Raw genomic sequence first — 17,895 nt, forward strand, 5'->3', positions numbered from 1 at the left:
GTCCCCGCACTCACAGTTCCCAGACTCTGCATTACCTGTGCCATTGATCACGCCGTGTCCCCACACGGGCGCACAGCACCGCGAGCAACCGCACTGGCAACGGATGAACCCCAGAACCCGCAAAGGTGAGAGACCGGTTCGTGACAGTACCCCCTCTTCTACGGGTGGTCTCCGAACACCTTTGAACCTTGTCAGGATTTTTGGAGAAGTATTTCTGTACCAGTCTTGGAGCATGAACATCTTCAGAGAAAACCCAGGATCTCTCCTCCGGGCCGTAACCCTTCCAGTCGACCAGAAACTGTAAACGTCCATATCGGGAACGTGAGTCCACAATCTCTTTAACTTCAAATTCCTCATTCTGCAAAGAGTGAACTTTAGGAGATTTGGACTGGGTAGTACGGAACTTATTGAGAATCAAAGGCTTCAGTAAAGATGTATGAAAGGCGTTAGGAATTCTCAAAGACGGTGGCAACTTGACTTTGTATGACTCAGGGTTGAGTACCTTTACAATGGGAAATGGACCAATAAACCTGAGAGCAAATTTCTTAGAAGGAACTTTGAACTTGAGATTGCGCGTAGAAATCCAAACTTGGTCTCCCACTTAGTAATTCGGTACAGCTTTACGTTTTCTATCTGCAAAAGATTTATAACGAGTGGAAGTTTTGACCAAGGACTTACGTACGCAACTCCAGATGCTAGATAGACGTTGAAGCTCTTGATCTGCTGCTGGAACCTCTAGGGCTGGCAATGGATGAAACTCTGGTGGAGAACTTCTTGGACTCTTATGTTGGGCACATTTAGGACATGCTGCTATAAACTCTTGGACATCGGCTTTGAGACGTGGCCACCAATAAGACTGTTGAATAAATTCGAGAGTCTTTAGAACCCCATGATGACCCATGAAGGAAGAGGAGTGAGCCCAGGTAAGCAGCCGTTTTCAGAGACTTGTGGCAACAAAGGTCTTGCCAGGCGGAGGAACTGGAGAGGTTCGAGTCATTAAAAAGGACGTAGGATTCACAATGGCTTGATTCGTGGTAGCATCATTTAATTCAGAAGAAGCAAAGGACCGGGAAAGGGCATCTGCCTTTTTGTTCTGAGACCCTGGACGATAGGTGAGTTTGAAATCAAATCGTGAGAAGAAAAGCGCCCATCGAGTTTGTCGTGGATTCAAACACTGAGCTGACTGCAGATACAGAAGATTCTTATGATCAGTATAAACTGTAATGCGATGTTGAGCTCCTTCTAGAAGGTATCTCCACTCCTCAAATGCCAACTTGATGGCAAGTAACTCTTGCTCACCGATTGCATAATTACGTTCTGCCGGGAGGAACTTACGGGAGAAATATCCGCAGGGATGGACCTTTTTATCTTCAAAGACTTGTGACAACACAGCTCCTACTGCTTCTGTAGATGCATGCACCTCTAGTAGAAAGGGACGATTCAAATCAGGCTGTCGAAGAATGGGGGCTGACACAAAGGCTTGCTTTAAATCAGAGAAGGCTTTGATTGCTTCAGAAGACCAGTTCGTAGGATTTGCTCCCTTGCGAGTTAGGGCTGTGATAGGAGCAGCTAACGTAGAATAATTCTTAATGAATCTCCTATAGAAATTAGCAAAGCCAAGAAATCGCTGAATCCCCTTGAGAGTTGTAGGAGTGGACCAATCCCGGATAGCTCGCGTCTCTGGGATGGATAGCGGATGAATTTGTCCCCTAGGAGGGGTCTTGCCCGGAACCAGGACGACTGGGCAGTCCCATTCACGATGAGGAGGTAGAGAGTCTGCTGCTTGCTTACTGGAAACATCCGCAAGGGATTGATACACCGGAGGTAGATCGGAAAGACTAATTGACCGAAGAGGTACAATTGCAGCTACACAGTCCTTGGTACAAGATTTACCCCATGAAAGGACTTCCATGGTTTGCCAATTGAGTTGAGGATTATGTTTCTGCAGCCAAGGTAAACCAAGTATCACATCTTGAGAGGCTTTGGGAATCACGTAGAAGGAGAGGTATTCGGAATGGAGCTCACCAACTTTCATCTTGAGACATACGGTTCGATGAGTAATTATACCATCTGGAATTCGACTTCCATCCACTGCTGTAACGCCAACTGCTGCTTCCAGAGGCATGGTTTGAACTTTAGACCGCATGACAAAGGCTGAGGAGATGAAGTTCTCGGCTGCCCCGGAATCTAGGAGAGCTGAAACTTTCACTGTAGAACTTGGAACTTCTAATTGAATAGACAAGGTCGGCTCTTTCCCAGAACGTGATTCTAGAGTAACTCCTAGCTTAACCTCTCTTGAATAAGCTAGGAGGCGAGAGTTTCCCGGTCGGAGTTTGCAGAATTTAACTAAATGTTCGGAGGACCCACAGTACATGCAGAGGTTACCCTGTCGACGACGAAGTCGTTCCTCCTCTGTGAGGCGAGAGCGCCCAATCTGCATAGGTTCTTCAGTCATTACTGGAGACTGTGATGAAGAATCTTGTCGAGGTCTAGGATGATCACGTGGACTGGATCGCTCTGCCCTGGATTTCTCTAAACATCGCTCCCTGTGACGTAGGTCAAATTTGTTACAGAGAGAAATCAATTCATCCAGTTTAATTGGCACATCCCGGATAGTTAAATCATCCTTGATTCTCTCTGAAAGTCCATTCCAAAACGCGGCGATCAGGGCCTCCTCATTCCAGTTTAACTCTGAAGACAACGTGCGAAACTGAATAATATATTGACTGACAGGACGTAAACCTTGACGTAGACGGAGAATCTCCAAGGATGCTGAGGTGGTCCTGCCTGGTTCGTCAAAGATTCTCCGGAAGGAAGATACGAACTCTTTGTAATTAGAGAGGATAGGATCCCCTCTCTCCCATAATGGTGATGCCCACTCCAGAGCCTGACCGGAGAGGAGGGCAATAATATATGCAACCTTAGAACGAGCCGATGGGAAACTGGCAGACATCAGTTCAAACTGGATCCCGCATTGATTCAGGAATCCTCTGCAAAGTTTTGGAGTTCCGTCAAACTTACTCGGAGAGGGTAACTGCAAGCGGGACGTAGGCAGCGTCACAGGAGAAGCTGTAGTGGTAACTGGGACATCCGGGGTTGGAATCTGGACTTGGGACGTTTTAATAGCCGTATGAAGAGTCTCTAAACGGTCTGCCATAGTTTGCATAAACTGCACTATTTGTGTCTGTATAGACTCCTGGTTTTCCAGACGGGAAAGGATATCTGACGTAGCACCGCCTCCTGCGAATTGGTCACTTGACGGATCCATGTGGCCAGTGCTTACTGTCAGGCCCGGGTGTTTTTGTGAATCCGTTAACCCGGGACCAACCACAGGTGTAGGTGCTGGGCTATGAAGAAAGCAGGGAGGACGAAGAAAGTTCCGATTCATATATTTATTCAAAATAATAATTCAGTAAAGAGTTAACTGACAAGTTGTTAATCATCATATTATACTGAAGTATTGCAGGAATAATATGCAAGAGAAAACTCAAAAATAAATAAAAGAAATGTTCATGGAAACATATGCAAAACAAGCTGATGAATAAATGTTGGATTGTCCAAATATAAACAAGCTTTGATGCAGAACTGCAGAATGTGATTAACTGGATAATGCAGACATGAAGAGATAACTGTAAGGATTTGCAATGGAGTTTTGAGAGTTAACTGAGAGACTGTGAAGAATTATCCTTGTTATGACAACATAGCAAATATAAACAAACTTTGATGCTGAACTGTAGAATGTTATTAACTGGATAATGCAGACATGAAGAGATAACTGTAAGGATTTGCAATGGAGTTTTGAGAGTTAACTGAGAGATTGTGAAGAATTATCCTTGTTATGACAACATAGCAAATATAAACAAACTTTGATGCTGAACTGTAGAATGTTATTAACTGGATAATGCAGACATGAAGAGATAACTGTAAGGATTAGCAATGGAGCTTTGAGAGTTAACTGAGAGACTGTGATGAATTATCCTTGTAATGACAACATAGCAAAAAGTACTGAATTGGGTTACTTGCGGGTTCCGGAGATCACTGTGAAACTGTAGTAGAAGACAAGGTGATGAATGGGTTAAATGCAGAGTTGAACAAACGAACAGCTGAGAGAAATGAGATCCTACAGACTTTGTAGGATAGGCAGACTGACAAGGTAACCTCATGCAGGACACTGGGAATCCAAGTATTTCCAATAGGTGTGCAATTGACTGATAGCACAATGGAGAGCCGGTAGATCTTTGGCAGTGAAGGCTGCAAACGGACCTCTGGGAACGGAGGCGATATCTGGACCACGGGAATCACACAGGAATGCACGGAGAGCGTTCAGAGCTAGAGCACAGCTTTGATACAACAAAGCACTGGCCCAGAGTGACATAATCCCAGCCTACTTAAAGGCAGCACAAGCACGGGATTGGCTTACACCTGCCCACAGGTGTTTTCACAAGTGCTCAGTATTAGCTATTTGGTCTCCAACATGGCCACCTCCTATACAGCAGACACACCGCAGTGCCTTAGGCCATTTGGTCCCCGCACTCACAGTTCCCAGACTCTGCATTACCTGTGCCATTGATCACGCCGTGTCCCCACACGGGCGCACAGCACCGCGAGCAACCGCACTGGCAACGGATGAATCCCAGAACCCGCAAAGGTGAGAGACCGGTTCGTGACAATGTGATAATTAGAATTAATAAAATGTTCTGGTCTGTTTAATCACACTTGGTAATTGGAATGGTTGTAGACATTGATTCGTCTTACCCCCAATTCCCCTGACCAGCACAGAATATCTGTGTTAATGGAACCAAAGAGTGATCATGAGAGTTATTTGATAAGTAAGACCCACTTGGGCTACTTAATTCGAAATTGGTTGGTCTCCTGCATTCAAATGAGCTAGACTTTCTGACGTAAGCCACAAAAATTAGTAGTAGGCCTCAAAAAGGAAAAGGAAAGGGGAAAAGAGAATTAGTGGTGATACTGCTGTTGGCGTCGCAAACACATATGAAGGGAAATGGTCCCAACTCTACAACACCGGGTATTCGCAGGAAGTCTCCTCTCCTGGTACTGACCCGGCCCAACGCTGTTTGGCTTCCAAGATCAGACGAGATCGGGCATTGGCAGCGTGGTATGATAGTAGAGAATTTTTATGATAGTACACCAATGAGAGTGCACCTATGTAGGAAACGGAAGAAAGAGGAAAAAAGGGAGACAGAAAAAAAGGGGAAGAGGAAAAAGGAAATGAAAATAGTATATAGGAGAGAAAAGGAATGAATCAGTATAGCGTAATTGATGGATCTGCTTTCTGCGTTAGACACAGCTCAACAAATCCCACTTCTGTGGTATTGTGCTCCGTGAATCGCAGATGAGAGTCCATGAAGCAATAGTGAAGTATGAGCAAGAGGTATGAAAGATATGCTGGGTTGAACTGTCAAAAAAATGTATATATCATCACGAAAGACTAGTGAGAAATTGAAGTGAAATGAAATTACTAATAATTAAACATTGATTTAGAAAATCACAGGTATTTATCGTGCATATTAGGATAAAGTTAGAAATTCAAAGAACATGCTGAGGCTCACGATGAGTAGGATATTTATCAGACAATATACTGGCCTCTGCTGGAAAAAAACTTAGCATAATGGTATGAATACTTTAACAGATATTGATTTAGGAAAAGTCAGGGAAGAAGAAAAGGGATGAAAAGAAAATAAAAAGAAAATTTGGGCTGTATATGTTAAGTTATTAGACAGTAGTGCTGTAGCAAAGAGCTGTGTGTGTGCTACACAGGTCCAAATGACATAGAATAACATACAACAGATTAATATAAAGCGCATCACGGATTGCGGTCTGTGCAGAATATACACAGAACGGCAGTGGACTTCCAGTTATCAGCACTCTGATAAGAATATATAAATGTGCTACACAGATCTAAACATTTGCTGTATAATCAAGCATATTCATAAATGCACATAATGTGTTGTTGTCTGTGCACGCTATATGCAGAGCAACAGTGGGTCCAATCAGATGTGATGGAAGTTGATGCGCATCAAGGGTTGCCGTCTGTGCCAAATATACACAGGACAGCAGCAGGCTTGTGGTCATCAGCACTATCTGCCAAAAAATCTATGTATGCTACAGGACTATTAACATGCTGTCTAGTAAAACATATGTAATAAATACACAGAGTGTGTTGCTGTCTGTGCAGGATGTGCACAGAGCAGCTGTTGGCTTACGGTCACCAAAATTGGAGAAAGAAGGCAGGTTAGGGCATTGTCATGTGTCCAGGCAGGAGCTGAGAAATCACTCAGTGTGTGGTCCCCCTCTCGGAAAACGCGTTTCGCCCTGACGGGCTTGTTCACTTCCGGGTTTAGGAGGGAGTGTGCAGCATGGGGTTTTATAGCAGCTAATGAATATGTACTGACCATTAATTGGATGATATCATGAACGCTGGGCTGAAGATAGCGGCCGCCGCTGTGGAGCGTCTGTCCGTTGTTACGGCGACGGGACGTGACGTGCATTGGGGGGCGGGGCTTGTGCAATCACGAGAGGCCATTGGGTGACTGGCCGTGTGTGCACATGTGATGGCCCTGAAATATCGCGAGATCACGGGCGCCATCTTTGTGGTTGGCAGTTGCCTATTGTGAGAGCGGATAAGCCCTTGGCGCCATCTTAGATAATGGCAAGACAGCAGGGAAGGGAAGACTGATTGCAACATAAATAAGAAACAGAATTAAGGGAGCATTATGATAAGTAGGAACCCGGGGTAGAAAGAAGGGTAGGAGAAAATTGAAATGGCATAAGATGAAAATATAATAAAAATAAATATAAATAAAAAATAAAAATAAAATAATAATAAAAAACTAATGATAAAAATACCTTAAGGATTAAAGCAGATTGGCAGATCAGCAATGCAAAAATTATATATTGATACATAGGGAAATGATATGGGAGTAAGTGGGGTAAATAAATAATAAACCTAAAGGGTATTGGAGGATTGAAATATTATTGGTGAAAAAGGGTAAGAGGTGAAGGGAGGGGGGAAGAAAGAACTAGTAAGCACCAAAAAGTGAAGGGGACAAGAGTGTGCCAGTGAGGTGAAAAATGGATGACTTGGGAACGGTGTAGATATGAAATGTGAAAGGAGAGAGGGAGGTTGATTGAGGAAAAGGGGGGGCATACTGGTGAAGGTGACCACCCATTGAAGGCCTGTGAGTGGGGTGTGGGTAAGGGGATAGGCGGGTGAGGAGATGGGGTGGGGAAAAGAGAGGGAAAGTGAGAGTATTGGAAGAAAGAAAGAGTGGCAGTAGAAGGAAGGTTAATTGTGGAAAAATGATGAGAGTTGAAATAGATTCTGTTACTGGGAGGATTATTCACAAGAACACTGCATAATTGATGTTTTCATTCAGGCCATAAGGCCTGAGACTGTTGAGCCGAAAGATCCATTCACTTTCCTTCTTGTACAGTTCCTTAGTAATATCCCCACCTCGTATGCCCAAATGGACACGATCTAGACCGAAGACTTTAAGTTCATTGATGGATCCCTTGTGGTGATGGTGAAAATGCCTGGCAACAGAAGTAAGTTGTTTCATTCGTGCAAGGTCTTTCGCTGCATTGCGTATATTGCCCAAATGTTCCAGGACTCTTTCTTTGAGTTTTCATGTGGTCATACCAACATATTTTTTTTTTTTCCAGCAGAGGCCAGTATATGGGCCCTCATTCCGAGTTGATCGGTCGCAAGGCGAATTTAGCAGAGTTACACACGCTAAGCCGCCGCCTACTGGGAGTGAATCTTAGCTTCTTAAAATTGCGACCGATGTATTCGCAATATTGCGATTACTAACTACTTAGCAGTTTCAGAGTAGCTTCAGACTTACTCTGCCTGTGCGATCAGTTCAGTGCTTGTCGTTCCTGTTTGACGTCACAAACACACCCAGCGTTCGCCCAGGCACTCCCACCGTTTCTCCGGCCACTTCTGCGTTTTTTCCGGAAACGGTAGCGTTTTCAGCCACACGCCCCTGAAACGCTGTGTTTCCGCCCAGTAACACCCATTTCCTGTCAATCACATTACGATCGCCGGAGCGATGAAAAAGCCGTGAGTAAAATTACTTTCTACATAGCAAAGTTACTTGGCGCAGTCGCAGTGCGAACATTGCGCATGCGTACTAAGCGGATTTTCATTGCGATGCGATGAAAAATACCGAGCGAACAACTCGGAATGAGGGCCATTGTCTGATAATCATCCTACTCATCGTGAGCCTCAGCATGTTCTTTGAATTTCTAACTTTATCCTAATATGCACGATAAATACCTATGTGATTTTCTAAATCAATGTTTAATTATTAGTAATTTCATTTCTCTATCGTCCTAAGTGGATGCTGGGGTTCCTGAAAGGACCATGGGGAATAGCGGCTCCGCAGGAGACAGGGCACAAAAAAGTAAAGCTTTACTAGGTCAGGTGGTGTGCACTGGCTCCTCCCCCCATGACCCTCCTCCAGACTCCAGTTAGATTTTGTGCCCGAACGAGAAGGGTGCAATCTAGGTGGCTCTCCTAAAGAGCTGCTTAGAGAAAGTTTAGTTTAGGTTTTTTTCTTTACAGTGAGTCCTGCTGGCAACAGGATCACTGCAACGTGGGACTTAGGGGGAAAGTAGTAAACTCACCTGCATGCAGAGTGGATTTGCTGCTTGGCTACTGGACACCATTAGCTCCAGAGGGATCGAACACAGGCCCAGCCGTGGAGTCCGGTCCCGGAGCCGCGCCGCCGACCCCCTTGCAGATGCTGAAGCGTGAAGAGGTCCGGAAACCGGCGGCTGAAGACTCCTCAGTCTTCATAAGGTAGCGCACAGCACTGCAGCTGTGCGCCATTTTCCTCTCAGCACACTTCACTGGGCAGTCACTGAGGGTGCAGAGCGCTGGGGGGGGGCGCTCTGAGAGGCAAATATAAACCTTATACAAGGCTAAAAATACCTCACATATAGCCCATAGGGGCTATATGGAGATATTTAACCCCTGCCTGACTGGAAAAATAGCGGGAGAAGAACCCGCCGAAAAAGGGGCGGGGCCTATCTCCTCAGCACACGGCGCCATTTTCTGTCACAGCTCCGCTGGTCAGAACGGCTCCCAGGTCTCTCCCCTGCACTGCACTACAGAAACAGGGTAAAACAGAGAGGGGGGGCACATTAATGGCTATATATATATATATTAAAGCAGCTATAAGGGAGCACTTAATATAAGGATATCCCTTGTATATATAGCGCTTTGTGGTGTGTGCTGGCAGACTCTCCCTCTGTCTCCCCAAAAGGGCTAGTGGGTCCTGTCTTCATTAGAGCATTCCCTGTGAGTTTGCGGTGTGTGTCGGTACGTGGTGTCGACATGTATGAGGACGATATTGGTGTGGAGGCGGAGCAATTGCCAAATATGCAGATGTCACCCCCCAGGGGGTCGACACCAGAATGGATGCCTTTATTTGTGGAATTACGTGATGGTTTATCTTCCCTTAAACAGTCAGTTGAGGACATGAGGCGGCCGGACAATCAATTAATGCCTGTCCAGGCGCCTCAAACACCGTCAGGGGCTGTAAAACGCCCTTTGCCTCAGTCGGTCGACACAGACCCAGACACGGGCACTGATTCCAGTGACGACGGTAGAAATTCAAACGTATTTTCCAGTAGGGCCACACGTTATATGATTTTGGCAATGAAGGAGACGTTACATTTAGCTGATACTACAGATACCGTAAAACAGGGTATTATGTATGGTGTGAAAAAACTACAAACAGTTTTTCCTGAATCAGAAGAATTAAATGACGTGTGTGATGAAGCGTGGGTTGCTCCTGATAAAAAGTTGATAATTTCAAAAAAGTTATTGGCATTATACCCTTTCCCGCCAGAGGTTAGGGCGCGCTGGGAAACACCCCCTAAGGTGGACAAGGCGCTCACACGCTTATCCAAACAAGTGGCGTTACCCTCTCCTGAGACGGCCGCACTTAAGGATCCATCAGATAGAAAGATGGAAGTTATTCAAAAGAATATATACACACATGCAGGTGTTATACTACGACCAGCTATAGCAACTGCCTGGATGTGCAGTGCTGGAGTAGTTTGGTCAGAATCCCTGATTGAAAATATTGATACCCTAGATAGGGACAATGTTTTACTGTCGTTAGAACAAATAAAGGATGCATTTATCTATATGCGTGATGCACAGAGGGATATTTGCACACTGGCATCTCGGGTGAGTGCTATGTCCATTTCAGCCAGAAGAGCCTTATGGACACGACAGTGGACAGGCGATGCGGATTCAAAACGTCACATGGAGGTTTTGCCGTATAAAGGGGAGGAGTTATTTGGAGTTGGTCTATCAGACTTGGTGGCCACGGCTACTGCCGGGAAATCCACTTTTTTACCTCAAGTCACTCCCCAACAGAGAAAGGCACCGACCTTTCAACCGCAGCCTTTTCGCTCCTACAAAAATAAGAGAGCAAAGGGCTTGTCGTACCTGCCACGAGGCAGAGGAAGAGGGAAGAGACACCTACAGGCAGCTCCTTCCCAGGAACAGAAGCCCTCCCCGGCTCCTGCAAAAACCTCAGCATGACGCTGGGGCCTCTCAAGCGGACTCGGGGACAGTGGGGGGCCGTCTCAAAAATTACAGCGCGCAGTGGGCTCACTCGCAGGTAGACCCCTGGATCCTGCAGATAATATCTCAGGGGTACAGGTTGGAATTAGAGACGGATCCTCCTCATCGTTTCCTGAAGTCTGCCTTACCAACCGTCTCTTCCGAAAGGGAGAGGGTGTTGGAAGCCATTCACAAGCTGTACGCTCAGCAGGTGATAGTCAAAGTACCCCTATTACAACAAGGAAAGGGGTATTATTCCACTCTATTTGTGGTACCGAAGCCGGATGGCTCGGTAAGGCCTATTCTAAATCTGAAGTCCTTGAACCTCTACATAAAAAAGTTCAAGTTCAAGATGGAGTCACTCAGAGCAGTGATAGCGAACCTGGAAGAAGGGGACTTTATGGTATCCTTGGACATCAAGGATGCGTATCTACACGTTCCGATTTACCCCGCACACCAGGGGTACCTCAGGTTCATTGTTCAAAACTGTCACTATCAGTTTCAGACGCTGCCGTTCGGATTGTCCACGGCGCCTCGGGTCTTTACCAAGGTAATGGCCGAGATGATGATTCTTCTTCGAAGAAAAGGCGTATTAGTTATCCCATACTTGGACGATCTCCTAATAAGGGCAAGGTCCAGAGAACAGCTGGAGACAGCTTTAGCACTATCTCAAGAGGTGCTAAGACAACACGGGTGGATTCTGAATATTCCAAAATCCCATTTAATCCCGACAACTCGTCTGCTGTTCCTAGGAATGATTCTGGACACGGTTCAGAAAAAGGTTTTCCTTCCAGAGGAAAAAGCCAAGGAGTTATCCGATCTGGTCAGGAACCTCCTAAAACCAGGAAAAGTGTCAGTACATCAATGCACAAGAGTCCTGGGAAAAATGGTGGCTTCTTACGAAGCAATTCCATTCGGCAGATTCCATGCAAGAATATTCCAAAGGGATCTGTTGGACAAATGGTCAGGGTCGCATCTGCAGATGCACCTGCGAATAACCCTGTCACCAAAGACAAGGGTGTCACTTCTGTGGTGGTTGCAGAAGGCTCACCTATTAGAAGGCCGCAGATTCGGCATTCAGGATTGGATCCTGGTGACCACGGACGCCAGCCTGAGAGGCTGGGGAGCAGTCACACAAGGAAGAAACTTCCAGGGAGTATGGACGAGTCTGGAAAAGTCTCTTCACATAAACATTCTGGAACTAAGAGCAATCTACAATGCTCTAAGCCAGGCGGAACTTCTCCTGCAAGGAAAGCCGGTGTTGATTCAGTCGGACAACATCACGGCGGTCGCCCATGTAAACAGGCAGGGCGGCACAAGAAGCAGGAGTGCAATGGCAGAAGCTGCCAAGATTCTTCGCTGGGCGGAGAATCACGTGATAGCACTGTCAGCAGTGTTCATCCCGGGCGTGGACAACTGGGAAGCAGACTTCCTCAGCAGACACGATCTTCATCCGGGAGAGTGGGGTCTACATCCAGAAGTCTTCAACATGTTAATAGACCGTTGGGAAAGACCAATTGTAGACATGATGGCGTCTCGCCTCAACAAGAAACTGGACAAATATTGCGCCAGGTCAAGAGATCCACAGGCAATAGCTGTGGACGCACTGGTAACTCCTTGGGTGTACCAGTCAGTGTATGTGTTTCCTCCTCTGCCGCTCATACCAAAGGTATTGAAGATCATACGGCAAAGAAGAGTAAGAACAATACTAGTGGTTCCGGATTGGCCGAGAAGGACTTGGTATCCGGAACTTCAAGAGATGCTCACGGACGAACCGTGGCCTCTACCTCTGAGAAGGGACCTGCTACAGCAGGGTCCCTGTCTTTTTCAAGACTTACCGCGGCTGCGTTTGACGGCATGGCGGTTGAACGCCAGATCCTAAAAGGGAAAGGCATTCCAGAGGAAGTCATTCCTACCTTGATTAAGGCACGGAAGGAAGTCACCGTGAAACATTATCACCGCATTTGGCGAAAATATGTAGCGTGGTGCGAGGATCGGAGGGTTCCGACGGAGGAGTTCCAACTGGGTCGTTTCCTACATTTCCTGCAATCAGGATTGTCTATGGGTCTCAAATTGGGATCCATTAAGGTTCAAATTTCGGCCCTGTCAATATTCTTCCAAAAAGAATTGGCCTCTGTCCCTGAGGTCCAGACTTTTGTCAAGGGAGTACTGCATATACAGCCTCCTGTGGTGCCTCCGGTGGCACCGTGGGATCTAAATGTAGTTTTAGATTTCCTCAAATCCCATTGGTTTGAACCATTGAAAAAGGTGGATTTGAAATATCTCACATTGAAAGTGACTATGTTACTAGCCCTGGCCTCTGCCAGGAGAGTATCTGAATTGGCGGCTTTATCTTATAAAAGTCCTTATCTAATCTTCCATTCGGATAGGGCAGAACTGCGGACTCGTCCGCATTTTCTCCCTAAAGTGGTATCAGCATTTCATCTGAACCAACCTATTGTGGTGCCTGCGGCCACTAGCGACTTGGAGGACTCCAAGTTGTTGGACGTTGTCAGAGCCTTAAAAATATACATTGCAAGGACGGCTGGAGTCAGAAAATCTGACTCGCTGTTTATATTGTATGCACCCAACAAGTTGGGCGCACCTGCTTCTAAGCAGTCGATTGCTCGTTGGATTTGTAACACAATTCAACTTGCACATTCTGTGGCAGGCCTGCCACAGCCTAAAACTGTAAAAGCCCACTCCACAAGGAAGGTGGGCTCATCTTGGGCGGCTGCCCGAGGGGTCTCGGCATTACAACTCTGCCGAGCAGCTACGTGGTCGGGGGAGAACACGTTTGTAAAATTTTACAAATTTGATACCCTGGCAAAGGAGGACCTGGAGTTCTCTCATTCGGTGCTGCAGAGTCATCCGCACTCTCCCGCCCGTTTGGGAGCTTTGGTATAATCCCCATGGTCCTTTCAGGAACCCCAGCATCCACTTAGGACGATAGAGAAAATAAGAATTTACTTACCGATAATTCTATTTCTCGGAGTCCGTAGTGGATGCTGGGCGCCCATCCCAAGTGCGGATTATCTGCAATACTTGTACATAGTTATTGTTAACTAATTCGGGTTATTGTTAAGGAGCCATCTTTAAGAGGCCCTTTCTGTTGTCATACTGTTAACTGGGTTTAGATCACAAGTTGTACGGTGTGATTGGTGTGGCTGGTATGAGTCTTACCCGGGATTCAAAATGCCTCCCTTATTGTGTATGCTCGTCCGGGCACAGTACCTAACTGGAGTCTGGAGGAGGGTCATGGGGGGAGGAGCCAGTGCACACCACCTGACCTAGTAAAGCTTTACTTTTTTGTGCCCTGTCTCCTGCGGAGCCGCTATTCCCCATGGTCCTTTCAGGAACCCCAGCATCCACTACGGACTCCGAGAAATAGAATTATCGGTAAGTAAATTCTTATTTTCACTTCAATTTCTCACTAGTCTTTCGTGATGATATATACATTTTTTTGACAGTTCAACCCAGCATATCTTTCATACCTCTTGCTCATACTTCACTATTGCTTCATGGACTCTCATCTGCGATTCACGGAGCACAATACCACAGAAGTGGGATTTGTTGAGCTGTGTCTAACGCAGAAAGCAGATCCATCAATTACGCTATACTGATTCATTCCTTTTCTCTCCTATATACTATTTTCATTTCCTTTTTCCTCTTCCCCTTTTTTTCTGTCTCCCTTTTTTCCTCTTTCTTCCGTTTCCTACATAGGTGCACTCTCATTGGTGTACTATCATAAAAATTCTCTACTATCATACCACGCTGCCAATGCCCGATCTCGTCTGATCTTGGAAGCCAAACAGCGTTGGGCCGGGTCAGTACCAGGAGAGGAGATTTCCTGCGAATACCCGGTGTTGTAGAGTTGGGACCATTTCCCTTCATATGTGTTTGCGACGCCAACAGCAGTATCACCACTAATTCTCTTTTCCCCTTTCCTTTTCCTTTTTGAGGCCTACTACTAATTTTTGTGGCTTACGTCAGAAAGTCTAGCTCATTTGAATGCAGGAGACCAACCAATTTCGAATTAAGTAGCCCAAGTGGGTCTTACTTATCAAATAACTCTCATGATCACTCTTTGGTTCCATTAACACAGATATTCTGTGCTGGTCAGGGGTATTGGGGGTAAGACGAATCAATGTCTACAACCATTCCAATTACCAAGTGTGATTAAACAGACCAGAACATTTTATTAATTCTAATTATCACATTTCTTTCTTTGATATGGATCATTTATATGGGTATTTTCATTATAAATGTCAACATTAAAAGTTATGTTTTAAGTATCTCTCTCTACATGTTATAGGAATTTTCCTTTCCTTTCAAGAGTGCGCCCACACAAGAGCCTTCTTTCTCTCCCTTCCTTTTAGGGGTGCATACCTCCCAGCTTTCTGCAGGAGCTTTCTTCAGGCAGAAGGAGGGACACACACTCGGCAAAAAGGGGGCGTGGCTTCACGGGAGGGTCCCCGTTTTCGTCAGTGAGGGGGCATGCCCAGCGCTCTGTGAGCTGCTGGCATGCCCCCAGGGGCTGATTATGAGTCCGGGGGGCCCAGGGCACTTGAGACAGGGGAGCCCTATCTCATTGCTGTGCCTGCTGTGGGTTGGGGGCGTGGCCTAATCGCGGGACGCGCGGCCACGCCCCCTTATGCAAATTCCGATTTTTATTTTTATTTTTTAATGGGATTTCTCTGACGTCCTAAGTGGATGCTGGGGACTCCGTAAGGACCATGGGGAATAGCGGCTCCGCAGGAGACAGGGCACAAAAGTAAAAGCTTTAGGATCAGGTGGTGTGCACTGGCTCCTCCCCCTATGACCCTCCTCCAAGCCTCAGTTAGGTTTTTGTGCCCAGCCGAGAAGGGTGCAATCTAGGTGGCTCTCCTAAAGAGCTGCTTAGAGTAAAAGTTTTGTTAGGTTTTTTATTTTCAGTGAGTCCTGCTGGCAACAGGCTCACTGCAACGCGGGACTTAGGGGAGAAGAAGTGAACTCACCTGCGTGCAGGATGGATTGGCTTCTTAGGCTACTGGACACTAGCTCCAGAGGGACGATCACAGGTACAGCCTGGATGGGTCACCGGAACCGCGCCGCCGACCCCCTTGCAGATGCTGAAGAGAGAAAAGGTCCAGAAATCGGCGGCTGAAGACTTCCCAGTCTTCTTAAGGTAGCGCACAGCACGGCAGCTGTGCGCCATTGCTCTCAGCACACTTCACACCAACGGTCACTGAGGGTGCAGGGCGCTGGGGGGGGCGCCCTGGGCAGCAATGAAAGTACCTATGCTGGCTAAAAATACATCACATATAGCCCCTGAGGCTATATGGATGTATTTAACCCCTGCCAGGTTGTCAGAAAAACCGGGAGAAGAGCCCGCCGGAAAGTGGGCGGGGCCTATTCTCCTCAGCACACAGCGCCATTTTCCTACACAGCTCCGCTGCTAGGAAGGCTCCCAGGCTCTCCCCTGCACTGCACTACAGAAACAGGGTTAAAACAGAGAGGGGGGGCATTTTGTGTGGCGATATTATAATATATTAAGATGCTATAAGGGTAAACACTTATTATAAGGTTGTCCCTGTATAATTATAGCGTTTTGGTGTGTGCTGGCAAACTCTCCCTCTGTCTCCCCAAAGGGCTAGTGGGGTCCTGTCCTCTATCAGAGCATTCCCTGTGTGTGTGCTGTGTGTCGGTACGTGTGTGTCGACATGTATGAGGACGATGTTGGTGTGGAGGCGGAGAAATTGCCTGTAATGGTGATGTCACCCCCTAGGGAGTCGACACCGGAATGGATGGCTTATTTATGGAATTACGTGATAATGTCAACACGCTGCAAGGTCGGTTGACGACATGAGACGGCCGGCAAACCAATTAGTACCTGTCCAGGCGTCTCAAACACCGTCAGGGGCTTTAAAACGGCCATTACCTCAGTCGGTCGACACAGACACGGACACTGACTCCAGTGTCGACGGTGAAAAAACAGACGTATTTTCCAGTAGGGCCACACGTTACATGATAAGGGCAATGAAGGAGGTGTTACATATTTCTGATACTACAAGTACCACAAAAAAGGGTATTATGTGGGGTGTGAAAAAACTACCTGTAGTTTTTCCTGAATCAGATGAATTAAAAATTGCTAATATCTAAGAAATTATTGGCGTTATACCCTTTCCCGCCAGAAGTTAGGGCGCGTTGGGAAACACCCCCTAGGGTGGATAAGGCATTCACACGCTTATCAAAACAAGTGGCGTTACCGTCTCCAGATACGGCCGCCCTCAAGGAACCAGCTGATAGGAGGCTGGAAAATATCCTAAAAAGTATATACACACATACTGGTGTTATACTGCGACCAGCGATCGCCTCAGCCTGGATGTGCAGTGCTGGGGTGGCTTGGTCGGTTTCCCTGACTGAAAATATTGATACCCTTGACAGGGACAGTATTTTATTGACTATAGAGCATTTAAAGGATGCATTTCTATATATGCGAGATGCACAGAGGGATATTTGCACTCTGGCATCAAGAGTAAGTGCGATGTCCATTTCTGCCAGAAGATGTTTATGGACACGACAGTGGTCAGGTGATGCGGATTCCAAACGGCACATGGAAGTATTGCCGTATAAAGGGGAGGAGTTATTTGGGGTAGGTCTATCGGACCTGGTGGCCACGGCAACAGCTGGAAAATCCACTTTTTTACCCCAAGTCACCTCTCAGCAGAAAAAGACACCGTCTTTTCAGCCTCAGTCCTTTCGTCCCCATAAGGGCAAGCGGGCAAAAGGCCAGTCATATCTGCCCAGGGGTAGAGGAAAGGAAAAAAGACTGCAGCAGGCAGCCCCTTCCCAGGAACAGAAGCCCTCCACCGCTTCTGCCAAGTCCTCAGCATGACGCTGGGGCCTTACAAGCGGACTCAGGTGCGGTGGGGGGTCGTCTCAAGAGTTTCAGCGCGCAGTGGGCTCACTCGCAAGGGGACCCCTGGATCCTACAGGTAGTATCTCAGGGGTACAGATTGGAATTCGAGACGTCGCCTCCTCGCAGGTTCCTGAAGTCTGCTTTACCAACGTCTCCCTCCGACAGGGAGGCAGTATTGGAAGCAATTCACCAGCAGGTGATAATCAAAGTACCCCTCCTACAACAAGGAAAGGGGTATTATTCCACACTATTTGTGGTACCGAAGCCAGACGGCTCGGTGAGACCTATTCTAAATCTGAAATCTTTGAACACTTACATACAAAGGTTCAAATCAAGATGGAGTCACTCAGAGCAGTGATAGCGAACCTGGAAGAGGGGACTATATGGT

General features: G+C 46.7%; 2 pseudogenes; one reads left to right on the top strand and one right to left on the bottom strand.

Moving 5' to 3' along the window:
* Window positions 1–5,014: 5,014 nt before the first annotated feature.
* LOC134934576 (5S ribosomal RNA) lies at window positions 5,015–5,133 on the bottom strand (annotated as a pseudogene).
* A 9,229-nt stretch (window positions 5,134–14,362) lies between these two features.
* On the top strand, window positions 14,363–14,481 carry LOC134938626 (5S ribosomal RNA; annotated as a pseudogene).
* Window positions 14,482–17,895: the final 3,414 nt, after the last annotated feature.

This window comes from Pseudophryne corroboree, chromosome 1, assembly GCF_028390025.1.
Source record: "Pseudophryne corroboree isolate aPseCor3 chromosome 1, aPseCor3.hap2, whole genome shotgun sequence".
NCBI lineage: Eukaryota > Metazoa > Chordata > Amphibia > Anura > Myobatrachidae > Pseudophryne > Pseudophryne corroboree.